This window comes from Pongo abelii, chromosome 13, assembly GCF_028885655.2.
Source record: "Pongo abelii isolate AG06213 chromosome 13, NHGRI_mPonAbe1-v2.0_pri, whole genome shotgun sequence".
Lineage (NCBI taxonomy): Eukaryota > Metazoa > Chordata > Mammalia > Primates > Hominidae > Pongo > Pongo abelii.
Genome location: NC_071998.2, coordinates 74039444 through 74059241, shown reverse-complemented (window position 1 = coordinate 74059241; position 19798 = coordinate 74039444). Strand labels below are relative to the sequence as shown.

At 43.0% G+C, this 19798-nt stretch overlaps 1 non-coding gene across 1 annotated transcript; it reads left to right on the top strand.

The window, feature by feature from the left end:
- The first annotated feature begins 1120 nt into the window (after window positions 1-1120).
- Window positions 1121-1261, top strand: LOC112135083 (U4 spliceosomal RNA). Its single transcript, XR_002916382.1, has one exon. It is a non-coding gene; the product is annotated as a U4 spliceosomal RNA (small nuclear RNA).
- The last annotated feature ends 18537 nt before the right edge of the window (window positions 1262-19798 follow it).

The window sequence follows — 19798 nt, the reverse complement described above, 5'->3', positions numbered from 1 at the left end:
CGCCATGGTGGCCAGGCTGGTTTCGAACTCTTGATCTCAGGTGATCCACCCACCTTGGCCTCCCAAAGTGCTGGGATTACAGGTGAGAGCCACCGTGCCTGGCCCAAAATAGATTTTTATTTGGTGGTTGTTGTTATCTGTTCAGAGTGTAACATTTTCAGTACATGCGACCTGGGGTAGGTTTTTTTCTTTCCTGTTTTGTTCTCCAGCATCCAGAACAGTGCCTGGTGCACAGTAGGCACATTATTAATAGGTATCAGATGAATGTGGAATGAATTAATTTTCCCCAAATAAAACATTTGCGGTCTCCTGCAAAAGTGCCCCACAAGGATTTCCCATGAAGTATGTTTATAGAAGACAAACAGCAGATTTAGCTATGGCACCTCTTTGAATCCTACTTGGGGTGTTGTTGTCCAGGTCCACCCAGTGAGGTCTAGATCCTTGGTGAGTTCCTCATCTCTCCTCTGGGATGCCAGCTTTCTGCACTAGGCCGCTTCCACGTTGGACAGGTGCTCTTGGGTCTGGGGGATGCACGGCTGGCAGAATTGCCCCTGCCTCAGTAAATGTCCCTAGAGATTCTGGGTGACTTGGTTTACTTCCAGCAGTGTCTTCTTGGGCATAAATTTGTCCTGTAGGGGGCGCCAAATTCCAACCTTTCCCCGGCTAGCCCTCTTCACTCTCAGGTTCCTGAGAGTCCCCCCCAGGTCTCTGAGTCCCTGGTACTTGGAAGATGTGCCTCTGGGCAGGCACCTGCCTCTGCAGCCCCTCCCTCCAGAGCTTTGGCTTCCTGGAAGGAGAAAGGTTGGGAAAGTCCGTGGAGTCCATTCTTTCTTGGAGACAACATGGCTCACCCCTTTAGCTTCTTTATCTCCCTTTGACTTCACCTCCATTGTCCAACACCTCCCAGACAAGTTGTAGCTCCTATATAAGCAGGATTGGACTATTGGCATCTCACTAGAAATTTTCCCCTGCTAAACCATACACTAACATACACAAAGGAGGCATTTCTCTTCAGAGTCTCAAGGTTTTCCCAGCAGAACATCACTATATAATTATGATTAGTTGCTTAATCTCCAAAACTTTCTACATTAGTGAATGTGCTCATGAAACTTACTAGGCAAACTTTGTGCAGTGGCAGTATCATAGCCAATGAGGTTTGTCTGAGGCACGATTATTGATAATTGAAAACTATTCCCAATACCTCACCAGGATGATTTGGCATATAGTTGGCATTGGCAATTTTTGACTTGGAAAATAGCCTTTGGTTGCCTTGACTCCTGATTCATGTCTTTACATTCTCTTCCTCAACAAGCTTCTTAATCGGTATTTTCTTCCAAAATAGGTTTTTTTTGTTTTTTTTTTTGAGACGGCGTCTCACTCTGTTGCCCAGGCTGGAGTGTAGTAGTGTGATCTTGGCTCATTACAACCTCCACCTCTATGGAAACTGAGCAAAAAAAATTACTAGGTAAATGATTATGGACAATATAACTCCTTATTCCAGGTGTTCAAAGTTTTTAAAAACTAAAAATTTCTTTTATTGAGGTATAAATTATATAAACACACATCTAAAGGGTACAACTCAATGAAAATCTATATGTGGATGTAGCCCTAACCACTACTCAGGTCATCACATAGCACCTTTCTAGGCCTCCAATGGCTGCCTTGTGCCCCCTCTCCAAGCTGATACCTCCCAAAAGATTGCCACTATTCTGCCCTACAGCAGATTAATTTTTGCCTGTTTTGGGGAAATATACAAATGAAATCTTTAGAGATTACTGTCTTTTGATCAACATTACATTGTGCGTGTTGCTGTGAGTTGCAATGGTTTCTTTTTCTTTTTTTTTTTGAGATGGAGTCTTGTTCTGTCACCCAGGCTGGAGTGCAGTGGCACGATCTCAGCTCACTGCAACTTCCGCCTCCCGGGTTCAAGAAATTCTCTTGCCTCAGCCTTCCAAGTAGCTGGGATTAAAAGCATGCACCACCATGCCTGGTTAATTTTTGTATTTTTAGTAGAGACGGGGTTTCACTATGTTGGCCAGGCTGGTCTCGAACTTCTGACTTCAAGTGATCCATCCACCTCAGCCTCCCAAAATGCTGGAATTACAGATGTGAGCCACCATGCTTGGCCAATGGCTTCTTTTTCGTTGTTGTGTAGTATTTCATTGTATGACTATGCCTCAATTTATCCATTTTACTTTTTTTTTTTTTGAGACTGGGCCTTGCCCTGTTGTGCAAGCTGGAGTGCAGTGACACAATCATAGCTCGCTTTAGCCTCCAACTTCTGCTTTCAAGTGATTCTCCTGCCTCAGCCTCCTGAGTAGCTGGGACTATAGGCATGGGCCACCATGCCAGGCTAATTGTTAAAATTTTTAATAGAGATGAGGTTTGGCTGTGTTTCCCAGGCTGGTCTTGAACTCTTGAGCTCAAGTGATCCTCCTGCCTCAGCCTCCCAAAATGTTGGAATTACAGGGGTGAGCCACCCTGCCTGGCACCATTTTACTCTTGATGGACATTTCAGATGCTTCTAGTTTGGGGTTTTAATGAAAATAATGCTGCTATAAACATTCTCGTATATGTCTTGTACATATAATTGCAATGAAGTCCAATTTATCTGTCATTTTTTAATGGTTAGTGGTTTTTATATATTTGTAGTCAACATGTAAAAGTTTTGATTCTTGGCTTTGCAAGTCTATAAACTTGATTTCTATCAGCCTATCTAGTGTTGTTCAGGCCTAGAGAAGTGATTCAGAACCAGACTCACAATAGATAAAAGTATTTTGTTGTCTAAAAATATCTATACAGTGTTATTTTATTTTAATATAAGATTGATGTATAAGTCTCAGAGATAATTTATGCATTTGTGATTTACAATCCAACCCATCTCATTTCAGGCTCCAAAAACCTGAGAAAACAATTTAACAATTTATCAATCAGAAGATTGCTTGGTGGACATGGATTTAGAGTGAGAAGGAATTGAATGGGCTCAGAAGGTATTTACCATAAGCCATGAAAGACTCTAAGGAGCCATCACTATTGCTCTGTCGAGTTCACTATTTTCTGTTACAGGAATCACCTAAGACTTGTGTATTTGTAGCTGGGTAATAATACCTATTCATGTCCTTCTCCATTTTTTCTGTTGGTTCATTTTTTTCTCACTGAATTATAAAAACCTCGGCGGGGCGCGGTGGCTCACGCCTGTAATCCCAGCACTCTGGGAGGCCGAGGTGGGCGGATCACGAGGTCAGGAGATCGAGACAATCCTGGCTAACACGGTGAAACCCCGTCTCTACTAAAAATACAAAAAATTAGCCGGGCGTGGTGGCCGGGGCCTGTAGTCCCAGCTACTCGGGAGGCTGAGGCAGGAGAATGGCGTGAACCCGGGAGGCGGGGCTTGCAGTGAGCCGAGATAGCACCACTGCACTCCGGCCTGGGCGAAAGAGCAAGACTCCGTCTCAAAAAAAAAAAAAACCTCTTTGTATATTTGTTTGTGATTTCCCCTCAATTTATCCTTTATTACTTTATTTATAATATTTTCTTTTTGCCCAGGAAAGGGTTAAGATTTTTACCTAGCATAATTTCTAGAATAATTTTTTTAAATGAAACTATAAGCCATGGCATTTTTATAGAATATACTGAAATATATTGACATTTATTTCTGTCATGTCAACTAGGAATAATTTCACCAGAGAAAAATGTTTTATATCTGTCTGGGCACGGTGGTTCACGCCTGTAATCCCAGCACTTTGGGAGGTCGAGGAGGGTGAATTACGAGGTCAGGAGTTCGAGACCAGCTTGGCCAATATGGTGAAACCCCATCTCTAATAAAAATACAAAAACTAGCTGGGCATGGTGGCATGTACCTGTAGTCCCAACTACTCAGGAGGCTGAGGCAGGAGAATCGCTTGAACCCGGGAGGCGGAGGTTGCAGTGAGCCGAGATCGCACCACTGTACTCCAACCTGGGCAACAGAGCGAGACTCCCATCTCAAAAAAAAAAAAAAGAGTTTTAAACCTATACATAATTGAAAAAATACATTATTAAAACATTCAGGAAATATTATTTTGTTATCAGCTTATTGTTTTAATCATTTACTGGTGATGCTCATTTGCAGACAAGATTGGCAGGTATCCAAAAATTTAGAAAATGTATGGAAGAGAAACATCTTGAGAAAATTCTGTCTAGAAATATTATTATTCTGTGGATTCATAAAATATGAATTGCCATTGTAGTATTTTAGTGCAAAACATGTTGGTCCATCTCATGGAAAAATGAGTGTTCCCTGTGACCCAGTTTGCAAACCCCTATATAGTATTTCTCAATTTTGTTCCCACTGTAGGCCCTTCATACAAAAGTTTGAAGAGACGTGGATAAAAATCTTTCAGTTGTCCGGGTGTGGTGGCTTACACCTGTAATCCAAGCAGTTTGGGAGGCCAAGGCGGGCGAATCACTTGAGGCCAGGAGATTGAGACCAGCCTGGCCAACATGGTAAAACCCCATCTCAACTAAAAATACAAAAATTAGCTGGGTGTGGTGGTGCACTCCTGTAATTCCAGCTACTCAGGAGGCTGAGGCAGGAGAATTACTTGAACCAACCAGGAGGCAGAAGTTACAGTAAGCCGAGGTCGTGCCACTGCACTCCAGCCTGGGTGACAGAGTGAGACTGTCTCAAAAAAAAAAAAAAATTCAGTTAATTATAAAATATGTCACAAATATTAAAATAATAACAATAAAGCAGAATAAAAAATTTGACCATAAAAATGATAATGGTTTCATATTAGTGGGAGGGTTGATATTGTTTGGAATCATTCACAGTGTCTATGTATAGCTTGAAAAAAGCTCAAATTACAGGTTAACACCTCATTGTTTTATTTCCTTTGACTTTACTTCTACTAATTTATTTATTTATTTATTGAGATGGAGTTTTGCTCTTGTTGCCCAGGCTGGAGTGCAATGGTGCCATCTTGGCTCACTGCAACCTCCGCCTCCTGGGTTCAAGTGATTCTCCTGCCTCAGCCTCCTGAGTAGCTGGGATTATAGGCGCGTGCTACCATGACTGGCTAATTTTTGTATTCTTAGTAGAGATGGGGTTTCACCATGTTGGCTAGGCTGGTCTCGAACTCCTGACCTCAGGTGATCTGCCTGCCTCGGCCTCCCAAAGTGCTGGGATTACAGGTGTAAGCCTCTGTGCCCGGCCTACTTCTACTAATTTTGAGAATACCAAATCACAATGTTAAGTCATGAGGAACTGCAGCAAGCGCTGAGGAGCTCCGTCAGATGGTGCTGGCATTTACAGAAATGATGGGCATAGCTCACTGGTGAGTGTGTTCAGTGCTCCATCAGATGCTAAATCAGCCAGCATCACACAGATGTTGTGAAGGAGAAGGATTCCTACTACAGTCTGGCTTCATTCAGCCCTGGAAAGTCATTCTTAACATTTCCAGCATTTGCATATAATGTAAAAATATGCCCAACAACACGTGTTGATTTTATTCTTGAAACAATGAAGAAAACCATCAACTTTTAAGAAAAAGCCAACCCACGACCTGATGTTTGCACAACAGGCCACTCTTCTTATGACGTCCTGATATCCTTTTTCCATATTACAACTTGACAAATTTTGGCTCTGAATGAATACATAATTCATTTGAGATCCATGGAGGAGGCCCAACTGAAATAAGAAAAACTATCTTTACTCTGCATTATTGGTATCATGGAATGATACTTTTTTTGAAAATAAATAGAAATTTTTATGCTTGAAATAATTCAGAAACAGAATGTTCTGAATTATTAACAGAATGTTAATAAAACAAAAAACATTTTTTGATATCTGCTTAATGAATTCAGTAGCTCATCATCAGTACAAAATAAAAACAAATAAAAACAAATTTCTCTTCATCATGGATATTTGCAAAAAAGAATTAAAGCTTCTCTGTCTCTCCTGAAATTATATTCCAAATTTTAATTGAATTACTATTAATACATCAGAAGCTATCTCTTCTTGGGAAACATATCACTTAAACTTTTAGAGCTTAGTTTCTTCTTAATAATTGGAGAATACTTGCTCTGTCTCTCTCATGGTTTGGTTAAAATGAAGGTGAAAGCAATTGTAAACTGCAAAAAGCTGTAGAAGTGCTGGTGGTATTAGATGATAATTACTTAATCTTAAAGTCTATTCCCATCCTAGCCACCATTTTAGATATTATCATATTCCATTAATAGTAAAGTGCTAGTGAGGTAAAAATACTCCAAGATAAATTAAACAACAAAATCTTTGCAGTGTATGTAAAACTTTTTTTTTTTTTTTTTTCAAGCTGGAGTGCAGTGGTGCAATCTCGGCTCACTACAAACTCCACCTCCCGGGTTCAAGTGATTCTCCTGCCTCAGCCTCCTGAGTAGCTGGGACTACAGGTGCTCACCACCACGCCCGGCTGATATTTCTATTTTTAGTAGAGACCGGGTTTCACCATTTTGGCTGGGCTGGTCTCATTTCTGACCTCAAGTGATCCACCCGCCTTGGCTTCCCAAAGTACTGGGATTACAGGCGTGAGCCACCACGCCTGGCCTGTAGAGCTTTTATAAATGTAGAAGAAGTCATCCTTAATGACTATTAAGGATGTAATATGATGTCTGTGAAAATTAAGAGAATTTAATATTCCATTTCAAATTTCTAAGATCTATGTAAACAAAATTATTTGATCACATTTTCCCCTGAAATGGCTGAGCTATCAAACACTGCTTGATAGACCTTTGGAGACCACCTGTGTATGTGGACCATTTGTGGGAACACAGCCCCACATGAATGGAATGGAATCTTTCCCCACCATGGGCCAAAATGGAGAAGACCTCTTGACTGCCATGGTTGTAGAACTGCTTAATGAGGCTCTTCCCAGCCTGCCAGTCTATTGCATGGCTACTTCAAGGCTTTTGAGAGTTCCTGGTACATCTCTCATTTAAACAGCATTGGATGTCTTGAATCAGAAGTATGTCTTATTTAGGCTGGGTGTGGTGGCTCACGCCTGTAATCCCAGCACTTTGGGAGGCTGAGGTGGGTGGATTACCTGATGTCAGAAGTTCGAGACCAGCCTGGTCAACATGGTGAAACCTTGTCTCTACTAAAAACACAAAAGATTAGCTGGGCGTGGTGGTGGGTGCCTGTAATCCCAGCTACTCAGCAGGCTGAGGCAGGAGAATCGCTTGAACCTGGGAGGTGGAGGTTGTAGTGAGCCGAGATGGCACCATTGCACTCCAGCCTGGGCAACAAAAGTGAAATTCTGCCTCAAAAAAAAAAAAAGTATGTCTTGTTTATAATAATCTTATGGGTAGGAAAAATAAGATGGAAGTCAGAGGGTTTCCCAGGGTCACAGGGCAAGTCATTAAGTGATCACCATTTAAATTTAACTCAGTTCTTACACTTGGGTGTGAGGTGATGTATGCTGGGTGTAGCAAACCATTCTTCACTTTTTAATTTGACAGAAAATTCACTTTATACATTTATCCTTGATTTTGTTTCTTGATTTAACTCCAGATTTTATCATATGACATTAAAAGCAGACATCCGAATGAAACTTATCTTTGTTTTAACTTCATATAAAAGTTCAAAAACCATGGCATGGGAACCTCCCATTAGCATGGCCTTTAGGTTGGAAGGGAAAGGAAGAATCACTTAGCCAAGACTGAACAAAACATCAATCATTTGAAAAGATTGCTTGGCCTCTGATGAACTAGAAAAGCATTGACTCACTAACCTATATTTCCCTCTGCTTACACTATTAACATGCTTTAGTGACACAGTCTGTTCAGTAATCTGGATCCTTAACATAAAACACTTCACTTGACATTTTTGCTTCTTTAGTTGCGTGTGGGAGGTACATTGTCATAAGCAGATTAGAACAAGGGAGTAGATGTTGAGAGAGAAGTTGAAAGAAAAAAAATTCTGTCTCACAAATGTGGTTCTGATTACATATTCAAGATGAACAATTACAGTTTTGGGCAATCCTACTTAGGAAAAAGAACACCTAAGAATAATTATCCAAGTGAAAGGATTCTTTGTTCAAATCCTGAATATTTATTTACCTCCAAGCTAGGTGATTATTTTTATTCTCACTGGTTGGATGTAAAATACTCCCTATCTCTCCTGAAAGGCTGGGGTGGGGATGGGACAGATTCCAAATGAAACCACCAGCTCCTTTCAACTTGACATCAGGATGTACGCTGGGCAAAAATTGTGAAAAAATAAGCTTGTCTTTCTTGCCTTTACTTTAAGAAAATTGTGATTAAATATAACATGAAATTTATCATCTTAACCATTTTGAGTGTACAGTTCAGTAGTGTTAAGTACATTCACATTGTTGTACAACCAATCTCCAGACTCTTTCATCTTGTAAAACTGAAACCCATTAAACAATTCTCCATTTCTCTATCCTTCCAACTACTGGCAACCATCCTTCTAGTTTCTGTGTCTATAAATTTGACAACTTTAGATACTTCATATAAGTGGTGTCTTACAGTATTTGTCTTTTTGTGACTGGCTTATTTCATTTAGCAGAATGTCCTCAGTGTTCATCCATGTTGTCACATGTGTTAGAATTTCTTTCCTTTTTAAGGCTAAATAATATTCTCTCATATTATGTACCACATTTTGTTTATCCATTCATCTGTTGATGGACACTTGGGTTGCTTCCAGCTCTTGACATGGGTGTGCAAATATCTGTTTTTTGTTTTTTGTTTTTTTTTTGAGATGGAGTCTTGCTCTGTCACCCAGGCTGAAGTGCAGTGGCATGATCTAGGCTCACCGGAACCTCCGCTTCCCAGGTTCAAACAATTCTCCTGCCTCAGCCTCCCTAGTAGCTGGGACTACAGGCGCACACTACCATGCCTGGCCAATTTTTTTGTATTTTTGGTAGAGATGGGGTTTCACCATGTCGGTCAGGCTGTTCTCCAACTTCTGACCTTATGTGATCCACCTGCCTTGGCCTCCCAAAGTGTTGGGATTACAGGCGTGAGCCACTGCACCCAGCTGCAAATATCTCTTTGCGACCCTGCTTTCAATTATTTTGAGTGTATACCTAGATGAGGGATTGCTAGATGATATGGTAATTTTATCTTTAGTTTTTTGAAGAACTGCCATATTGTTTTCCATGGCAATGACACAATTTTACATTCCCACCCACAGAGCACAAGGGTTCCAGTTTCTCCATATCCTCACCAACACTTGTTATTTTGTTTTCTGTTTTTAATAGTAGACATGCCAATGGGTGTAGAGTGATGTTGTGGTTTTGTTTTGCATTTTTCCATTGATTAGTGATATTGAACATCTTGTCATATGCTTGTTGGCTACTTGTATATAATCTTTGGAGTAATGCCTATTCAGCCTTTATTTTTTTACACTCTTTATCTCATTGGGCTGCCTCCCTCATCCATATCCCTTCTTAATTATTTATGCCTTATATAGATCCTAAGAGAAGACTTGTGGCAGCTTCCAAGGATATGTATAAGAAGACAAAATAGTTGAGAAAATGGGATAAAAGAAAGCACAGTGAGGAAAATAAGATGAAGCCCAGGGGTAGGGTTAGGGCACAGAGCACATTTCAATAGCCCTCTTGAGTTGCTGTGGCTGCAGGTTCCCTAGCAGCTAGGGCAGAAGGGAAAACATAATAATTTGTTGTAAGGTAAACCCAAAAAGGCTTCTCAGGAGAGCACATCCCTTCCTGCCTCTGTGGCCTAAGAAGTTTTCCCCACTGGACCTTACACAGGGAACACTGTAAGATGTTAAGGACATCTATTTCTTCATCATAGATGACTCAATAGCAATTTTCATAGGCTCTGTCTTAAGTATCCCCCAGGAGCAGGCAGTGGCAGGAGGTGCAAGTAGGGCTCACTGAAGACAGTCTGCAAAGGGACAAAACAATGTGTCCCCTGGTCCCTGCTCTGGGTGGTGAGGCTTGACCCGGAGGTCAGGTTGCTCATGGAGGAAGGGACAGACTGCAGGACCTCTATGAAGACAACACCTCACATCCAGGGTCCAATAAGATTCCAGCCTTAGCCTTCAAAACTATGTCTTCGAGCAGACCCCTTGACGGGGAGAGTTGGTGTGACTGGTTAAGAGCAGATACAGACTTAGTGTGTGTCTGGTATCTTTTTATAAAAAAGAAGACACCTTGACAGGTCATATGCTGCCCTGGCTCATGCTCCTGGGTCCCCTTAAAAGCAGAGCCTAGGCCTGGGCTTGAGTCTGAGCAGCCGATTTGGGAATGTGATTCCTGGAGCAGGGGTGAAGGGTGGGGAGTGAAGCAGGGAAGGAGGGAGTGCCAATGCACGCTGCCTTATCATGTGGGTCACCACCCCAGCTAAGGACAATGGAAGGTGCCCCAGAACCATCTCCAGTGAAGTACATTGGGCTTTGGTTTCTGTCCTCCATTGGTCAAGTGTTGTCCTGAGAGTGTCAACTCCTTTGCACTTCAGGGTTGCATATGTGAATGTCCAGTGGGTGTCGCATGCTACGGCATTAGCAGAGGAGCCGTTGGGCGGGGAGTGAAAGGCTCCTGGCATAGGGGAGGTGGGGTACTGTCAGATGCACCTGTGTAAAGCTGGTTGGAATTTGCACAGAGCTGGTGACCCAGAGGTGAGGCCAAAAGGACATGAAACTTGCATGTTGGATTAGGCCTGCCCTAATGGCCTCATTTAGCTGAATTAATTCTTTAAAAGCTCTGTCTCCAAATACAGTTACACTCTGCAGGACTGAGTGGGGGTTAGGACTTCAACAGATGAATTTTGGTGGGGGGGCACAATTCAGCCCATAACAGTTATTATACTAAGAGAGGAGAGGTTGTTAAAATCTCCAACTTTTTTTTTTTTTTTTTGCACAGATTAGAGTCCAGTGGCATGATCTCGGCTCACTGCAACCTCTGCCTCCCAGGTGCAAGTGATTCTCCTGCCTCAGGCTCCTGAGTAGCTGGGATTACAGGTACACACATACCACCACATCCGGCTAATTTTTGTATATTTAGTAGAGATTGGGTTTCACTCTGTTGACCAGGCTGGTCTCAAACTTCTGACCTCAAGCGATCCACCCACCTTGGCCTCCCAAAGTGTTGGGATTACAGGTGTGAGCCACCACACCCAGCCAAAATCTCTAATTTTGATTGTGGATTTGTTTATCTTTCTTTTCAGTTTGGTTGCTTTTGCTTTACATAATTTGAAGCTGTCATATTAAGTGCATACAAATTTAAGATTAAAAAAATCTTCCTGTGGACATTATTCTTTTATCATTAGGTAAGGTTCCTATTTATCTCTTATTTTCCACTTGGGATATTCACTAGCCCTTTCTAAGGAGCCAACATGAAGTATTTAGTTTCCCTGATTATGCTGTGCACTCATAAACTGAAACAAATCTAATTAGATAATACTTGTGTGGCCCTCTACCTCTACCTCCTTCGGTCTCCCTCTCCTTTTTTTTTCGGTCTCCCTCTGTTGCCGAAGCTGGACTGTACTGCAGTGATCTTGGCTCGCTGCAACCTCCCTGCCTCGGGCTCCTGTGATTCTCCTGCCTCGCCCTGCCCAGTGCCTGGGATTGCAGGCGCGCGCCGCCATGCCTGACTGGTTTTTGCGTTTTTGGTGGAGAGGGGGTTTCGCCCTGTTGACCGGGCTGGTCTCCAGCTCCTGGCCTCGAGTGATCTGCCCGCCTCGGCCTCCCGAGGTGCTGGGATTGTAGACGGAGTCTCGCTCACTCAGTGCTCAATGTTGCTCAGGCTGGAGTGCAGTGGCGTGATCTCGGCTGGCTACAACCGCCACCTCCCAACCGCCTGCCTTGGCCTCATAAAGTGCTAAGATTACAGCCTCTGCCCCGCCGCCACCCCGTCTAGGAAGTGAGGAGCGTCTCTGCCTGGCCGCCCATCGTCTGGGATGTGAGGAGCCCCTCTGCCCGGCCGCCCCGTCTGGGAAGTGAGGAGCGCCTCTGCCCCGCCGCCATCCCGTATAGGAAGTGAGGAGCGTCTCTGCCCGGCGGCGCATCGTCTCGGATGTGAGGAGCGCCTCTGCCCGGTCGCTCCACCTGGGAGGTGAGGAGCACCTCTGCCCGGTCGCCACCCCGTCTGGGAGGAAGTGAGGAGCGCCTCTGCCCGGCCGCCCCGTCTGGGAGGTGAGGAGCGCCTCTACCTGGCCGCCCCGTCTGGAAAGTGAGGAGCGCCTCTGCCCGGCTGCCCCGTCTGGGAATTGAGGAGCGCCTCTGCCCGGCCGCCCAATGTCTCGGAAGTGAGGAGCGCCTCTGCCCGGCCGCCCCGTCTGGGAGATGAGGAGCGCCTCTGCCCGGCCGCCCAACGTCTCGGAAGTGAGGAGCGCCTCTGCCCGGCCGCCCCGTCTGGGAGGTGAGGAGTGCCTCTGCCCGGCCACCCCGTCTGGGAAGTGAGGAGCGCCTCTGCCTGGCCGCCACCCCGTCTGGGAGGAAGTGAGGAGCGCCTCTGCCCGGCCGCCACCCCGTCTGGGAGGAAGTGAGGAGCGCCTCTGCCCGGCCACCCCGTCTGGGAAGTGAGGAGCACCTCTGCCTGGCCGCCCCGTCTGGGAGGTGAGGAGCGCCTCTGCCTGGCCGCCACCCCGTCTGGGAGGAAGTGAGGAGCACCTCTGCCTGGCCACCCCGTCTGGGAAGTGAGGAGTGCCTCTGCCTGGCCGCCACCCCGTCTGGGAGGAAGTGAGGAGCGCCTCTGCCCGGCCGCCCCGTCTGGGAGGAAGTGAGGAGTGCCTCTGCCCGGCCGCCCCGTCTGGGAAGTGAGGAGCACCTCTGCCCGGCCGCCCCGTCTGGGAAGTGAGGAGCGCTTCTGCCCGGCCGCCCTGTCTGGGAGGTGAGGAGCGCCTCTGCCTGGCTGCCACCCCGTCTGGGAGGTGAGGAGCATCTCTGCCCGGCGGCCCCATCTGGGAAGTGAGGAGCGCCTCTGCCCGGCCACCCCGTCTGGGAAGTGAGGAGCGCCTCTGCCCGGCCGCCCCGTCTGGGAGGTGAGGAGTGCCTCTACCTGGCCGCCTATCGTCTGGGATGTGAGGAGCGCCTCTGCCTGGCCACCCCATCTGGGAAGTGAGGAGCGCCTCTGCCCGGCTGCCCTGTCTGGGAGGTGAGGAGCGCCTCTGCCCCACCACCCTGTCTGGGAGGTGTACCCAACAGCTCCGAAGAGACAGCGACCATCGGAAGTGGGCCATGAGGACGATGGCAGTTTTGTTGAAAAGAAGGGGGAGAAGTGTGGGAAAAAGAAAGGAGAGATCAGATTGTTGCTGTGTCTTTGTAGAAAGAGGTGGGCATAGGAGATTCCATTTTGTTCCGACTAGGAGAAATTCTGCCTTGGGATGCTGTTGATCTATGGCCTTTCCCCCAGCCCCGTGCTCTCTGAAACATGTGCTGTGTCAACTCAGGGTTAAATGGATTAAGGGCGGTGCAAGATGTGCTTTGTTAAACAGATGCTTGAAGGCAGCATGCTCTTTAAGAGTCATCACCACTCCCTAATCTCAAATACCCAGGGACACAAACACTGCAGAAGGCTGCAGGGACCTCTGCCTAGGAAAACCAGAGACCTTTGTTCATGTGTTTATCTCCTGACTTTCTCTCCACTATCATCCTATGACCCTGCTATATCCCCCTCTCCGAGAAACACCCAAGAATGATCAATAAATACTTAATAAAAAAAAAGAAGAAAAGAAACTAGTAAAGAGGAAAAGGTCCAATATTTGGAAAAACAGGTTTAGAGGAAGTACATAGAATCTAAGAACAAATGATGTTTATTTTGTTAGACTCGCATGTAATTATTTTGTACTTCCCTGATTTTGCTTTATCTTTGTTAATGCTATAATTAAAAACACATTTGGGTAAAAAAAAAAAAAAAGAATTTTTTCACTCAGAGATCCATAAAAAAAAAAAAGAAACTACAAAAATAAAGTGTTATTTGGCTGGAAAAAAAAAAGATAATACTTGTGTGGAATTTCTGTACTGTTTGGGATTACATTTGTGTGCATGTATCAGAAAACCAAAAAATAACAATAGCTTAAATAAGTTGGAAGTTTATTTCTAACTCGCATAAAGAACTCTGAAAGTAGAAAGTTCTGTGGATGGTAGTTGCACATAATCATAGGAGACTCACGCTCCTCTCTCTCTGCCTCTCTACATAGTGTTTCTTGGCCCAAGATGGTTGCTTGGAGCTCCAGCCATCAAGTCTGTATTCCAGGCAGCAGGAAGGAAGAAGAGAGGTGAGTATAAGCTCAATGCTGCTTATATTCCATTGGTCAAAATTTAAATGCATAGCCACAGCCAACTCCAAAGGATCCCGGGAAATGCACTCTTTATAGGTAGCAATGTGCCCAGGTAAAAAGCAGGATTCTGTTAATAGAGAGGAAGAAAGAATGAATGTCAGACTAGGCAAATAAGAGTTTCTATTACTGCATTATATTTAGAGTTTCTTCCAAGACTGCCCCCTTAATGGTTGGGTTCTTTGGATCCTTAAGCCTTTGGTCCTGGCTGCTCTCTTTGCTGCAGGAAGCACCTTGTTCCTCCTGGCTGAGTGGTCTCCATTTCACACGGAATGAGCCTGAGCTGTGGCGGTGGCATCCTGCAGGGCTGCCCTGGAAGTTTCCTGGATCCCTCACAATCCTGCTGTGTCTTCCAGGCTGCTGCCACCGCCCACAAAGTTTACAACCCAGACATAGCAGGACTCAGGGGTTGCCTCCCTGAGAAGTTCCAAATGAGAGAAGTGATGTTCCTAGGGTTTTAATGAGGCTCTAGTTTAAGAAACCTCAGACTTAAACGAAAGGTGAATTGAAATGCTTTATTCTTGTTCCCTGCCTCTGTCTTTCATGTCTTTCAAGCCCCTGTGAGGCTTTATTTACTTAATTCAATAATAGAAGTCTATTATAAGGGATAGAGCTAACACTGTGTGACACCTCATTTGTACTATTATCGATCCATTTCACGGATCAGACAGCTGTTGCACAGAGAGATCAAGTCCCACAGCAATGAGTGCAGAATCTGGACTAGAACCCAGGCATTTGGGCTCCTGATCCTGCGCCCTTATTTCCTGAGAGGAGTGCTGGCTCTCCCTCTTATTGTTTCTCAAGGAGAATTACAAGAGGTGTGGCACAATTTTAAAAGCGAAGTGAAATTTGCTTGAAATCTCATAAGACACAGGTTTCAAGAAACAAAACTTTCTGTCCATGACAAGGTTCTCTATGGAAGAAGATGAGTGGCTGAAAGGGGAGGTGAGAGATGGAGTGACAATACCAACACCCCCTTCGCTGGACTTCCTCACTCTAAAATTAATGGGGATGAAAGAGTGAAGGCTAGGAAGGAGGCTGATTGGATGTGGAGAGAATATAAGAAGTTAAAATGCTCCTGGCTGAGACAGGGAAAAGAGGAGGAAGACGAGGAGGAGGAGGAGGAGGAGGAGGAGGAGGAGGAGGAGGAGGAGGAGGAGGAGGAGGAGGAGATGATAATCGGGGGAGGTTAAGAGACTCATTTTACTTTATTTATTTTATTTTTTTGAGATGGAGTCTTGCTCTGTCACCAGACTGGAGTGCAGTGGCGTGATCTTAGCTCACTGCAACCTCCACCTCCCAGGTCCCAAGTAGCTGGGACTACAGGTGTGTGCCACCATGCCCAGCTAATTTTTTTGTATTTTTAGTAGAGACGGGGTTTCACCATGTTGGCCAAGATGGTCTCGATCTCTTGACCTCGTGATCCACCCGCCTTGGCCTTCCAAAGTGCTGGGATTACAGGCACGAGCCACCACGCCCAGCCAAGAGACTCATTTTAAACAGAGCCTGTGGAGCCAAACACTTGGAAGTCAGGCAGAAGGGGAATCACTATCGAAGGAGGCTGAAGAGGCAAGGCCAGAGAGGCAGGAGGAAAACCAGGATCAGGTAGGTTCAGGGAAGACAAGAAAGAATTTCCACTGGCTGCAGTGGCTCATGTTTGTAATTTCAGCACTTCAGAAGCAGGAAGATTACCTGAGCCCAGGAGTTCGAGAGCAGCCTGGGCAACATAGTGAGACCCCATCTCTACAAAAAATACAAAAATCAGCTGGCCGTGGTGGCATGCACCTGTAGTCCCAGCTACTTGGGAGGCTGAGGTGGGAGGATTGCTTGAGCCTGGGATGTCGAGGCTGCAGTGAGCCATGATTGGGCCACCACACTCCGGCCTGGGCTACAGAGTGAGACCCTGTCTCAAAATTTTTTTTTTTCAATAAGGGATTATATCTAATGCTACTGAAAGCAAGATGTAAATTGAAGTGTGTCTGATGGATCTGGTAATGTAATTTTAATTATACTTTGAGTAAAATGGTAAACATGTACTTTCCTTTGGAAAAAATATAATAGAAATGTGGCCAGTACAGTATTGTGAGAAAATGGGGGTGGCAGGGGGAAGGCTTTTGCATTACAAATTGCTGATGGTATTGCTAGAAAGGGCTTCTACCCCTCCCTCTGCTGGCAGGAATGCAACATGTCTGGTTCTATGTTTAGGGGAATCAAGTGTGAGTAGTGAGATGTTCTTAACAGTGAAGTTTTCCAAAATGAAATGTAGTCAGCATGTTATTTTTTTGAAGCAACCTAAATTTTTACCAGGACAAATTTGTGCACAGAAAAGCCAGTAAAAATAGGAAATAATAGTTTCTCTAAAGCGAATTCTCAAAAATAGAAGAGATTGGAAAGCTATGGAATAATTTGGGATGGAAAATATGACTCTTGGCTCTGGAAATGAGTTGTAAGTCATGGTTAATGAAGATCTTAAATATCATCTGAAGAGGACTTGTGTTTAGTGGAATAAGTTCAGTTTTTAAAACACATTGATTCATTATGAGTGAGACGTGCTCCATGTTCAAGAGGCTATAGGCTTATCGATCCCAAATTGCAACGTCTCTTACAACTTGAAACTGATTATCTGGATCTGTTTGAAAAATTTCCCCAGGTGCTTCATTAATCGTACCTGATCTCAAATCTAGGACAAAAATGGTACTTCAATTTGAGAACAGAGTCACTGACACCATAAATAATGTTTGGGAACCTCTCCAAATGCTAATTCCAGGGCTTTGAAGTAAAAATACAGCATCTCACCAATATTTCATTTTTCTTCTAAATTTGCATTAAACTTATTACCAAGGACATACAAGGTGAGTAACTTTTTGTTATGTTTTTGCTTGTTTAGGTTAACAGATTCTGCTACGGAGAGTTTTATACCTCATCCAAGATTGTAGTTAGAGCACACTGTTGTATGTGCAAGTTGGTGATTTGACATTATTCCAGTATAATGGGAGTTACTACCTTTTCCTACCCTAAGAATTTAAAATAAAAAGACCACTCTTTATTAAATTATCCACAGTAAAACAGATACTAGGTTCCCTAATAAATCAAGTTTAAGAGCAAATATACTCTAAATCCTTTTAAACTAAATAATATCACTTTAATGAACTAAATTTAAGAATTGGAAGTTCTCTTGAAGATCCACTGAATATCTTTTCACTAAACCTGGAATTCTTCCAATTGCAACATTTTCTGATCTGGGTATTTCTCAAGACTTGATTAAGATATTGCTTTTCGGCTGGATGCAGTGACTCATACCTGCAATCCCAGGAATTTGGGAGGTTGAGGTGGGAGGATCACTTGAGCCCAGGAGTTCCAGTCTTTATGGGCTATGATTGTGCCACTGTACTCCAGCTGGTGTGACAGAGTGAGATCCTGTCTCTAAAGAAAAAAAAGGAGATTACTTTTTATTACTTATGACAACCTATTGAGATATAATTCTTATATCATATAATTAAAAGTGTATAATTCAATGGTTTTAGTATATTCACAGAGTTACACAACCATTGCTGCCATCAAGTTTAGAACATTTTCATCATCCTAAAATGAAACCATGTACCCATCACTCCCCATTTCTCTCCAACCACTCTGCCAGCTATTTTAGACATTTCACATAAAGGAATTGATACACTATGTGGTCTTTTGGGATTGATTTCTTTCACTTAACGTAACTACACACCTCATTTTTTTATTGCAAAATAATATGCTATTGTATGAATATGCCACATTTTATTTATTCATTAATCCATTGACGAACATTTGGGTTGTTTCCACTTTTTTTGTGTGGCTATTTTGAATGCTTCTATGAACATTTGTGTACAAATTTTTGTGTGGACATACATTTTTGCTTTTGTTGGACATATACCTAGGAATGGAATTATTGAATCATACGGTAAGTCTGTGTTTAACCTTTTGGGGAAGTGCCAAACGTTTTCTCAAAGCAGCCACACCATTTTACATTCCCATCAACAGTGTATTAGGGTTCCAATCACTCCACATCCTTGACAATACTTGTTATTATCTGCCTGCTTATAGCCTTCCCAGTGGATGTGAGGTGGATCTTGTTGTGGTTTTGATTTGCATTTCCTCAATGATTACGGAAGTTGAGCATCTCTTCATGTGCTTATTGGTCATTTGTGTATCTTTGGAGGACTGTCTATTCAAATCTTTTGCCCATTTTAAAACTGGGTTGCCCTTTTATTATTGAGTTGTAAGAGTTCTTTATATACTTGGTATACAATTTCCTTAACAGGGTGTAATTTGCAAATATTTTCTCCCATTCTATGGGTTTTTTCACTTTTTTTATGGCGTCCACTGAAGCACAAAAGTTAAGTTGTTTTAGCATTTTGAAATTTATTTTATTTATTTAACATTTCATCTTCAAAAATAAACCTTTAATATGAAAATTTTTTTTTTTTTTTTTTTTTAGTTGGATGAACGGTTTATTTTTTCTTTTTTTTTTTAATTGGCAATTATTTTTTATTAGCAATTAAAAAATAAAAATACAAGTATTATACCCAATAATGATTTCAGGGGCAGCTAATGTGATAGATAGAATGTTCCAGGATATTTTCAAACAAACACGAGACAATATAATGAATCTCCTTGTTTTTAGCACCCAGCCTCAACAATTTGCCGTTCTTGTTTGATCTAGCCTCCCTCTCCACAACACTTTTATTTTCCATTATGCTTTGTTTTCTTCTGAAGTTTTTTTTCATTTAAAAAAATTAGCATTATTTTTAATTGACAAATCATAACTGTATACATTCATGGGGTACATTGTGGTATTTTGATATATGTATATAATGTGAAATGATTAAATCAAACTAGTTAACATAACCATCACCTTACTTGATATTTTTTGTGGCAATACATTTGAAATTTCTTCCCTTGGTTATTTTGAAGTATACGTTATTGACTGTAGTCACTCTTCTGTGTAGTAGATCTCAAAACTCATTGTTCCTGTCTAGCTGAAACTTTGTACCCTTTGGCCAATAATTCCCCATTCATTCCTTTGATCCCCATACTCCCAGGTTCTGGTGCCATCATTCTACTTTCTACTTCTATGAATTCAACTTTTTAAAGATTCCATATATATAAGAAAAACACGAGGTACGTGTTTTTCTGTGCCTGGCTTATTTCACTTAGTATAATGTCCTCCAGATTTATCCATGTTGTTTCAAGTGACAGAATTGCCTTCTTTTTAGACTGAATAGTATTCCATTGTCTGTACATACATTATCTTTATTCATTTATCTGTTAATGAACACAGGTTGATTCCTTATCTTGACTATTGGGAGTATGGGAGTACAGATATCCCTTTGATACAATGATTTCAATTCCTTTGAATATGTTCCCAGAAATGAGAGTACCGGATTGTACAGAGTTCTACTTTTAGTTTTTTGAGCAACCTACACACAATTTTTTCATAATGGCTATACCAATTTACATTTCCACCAACAGCATACATGGGTTC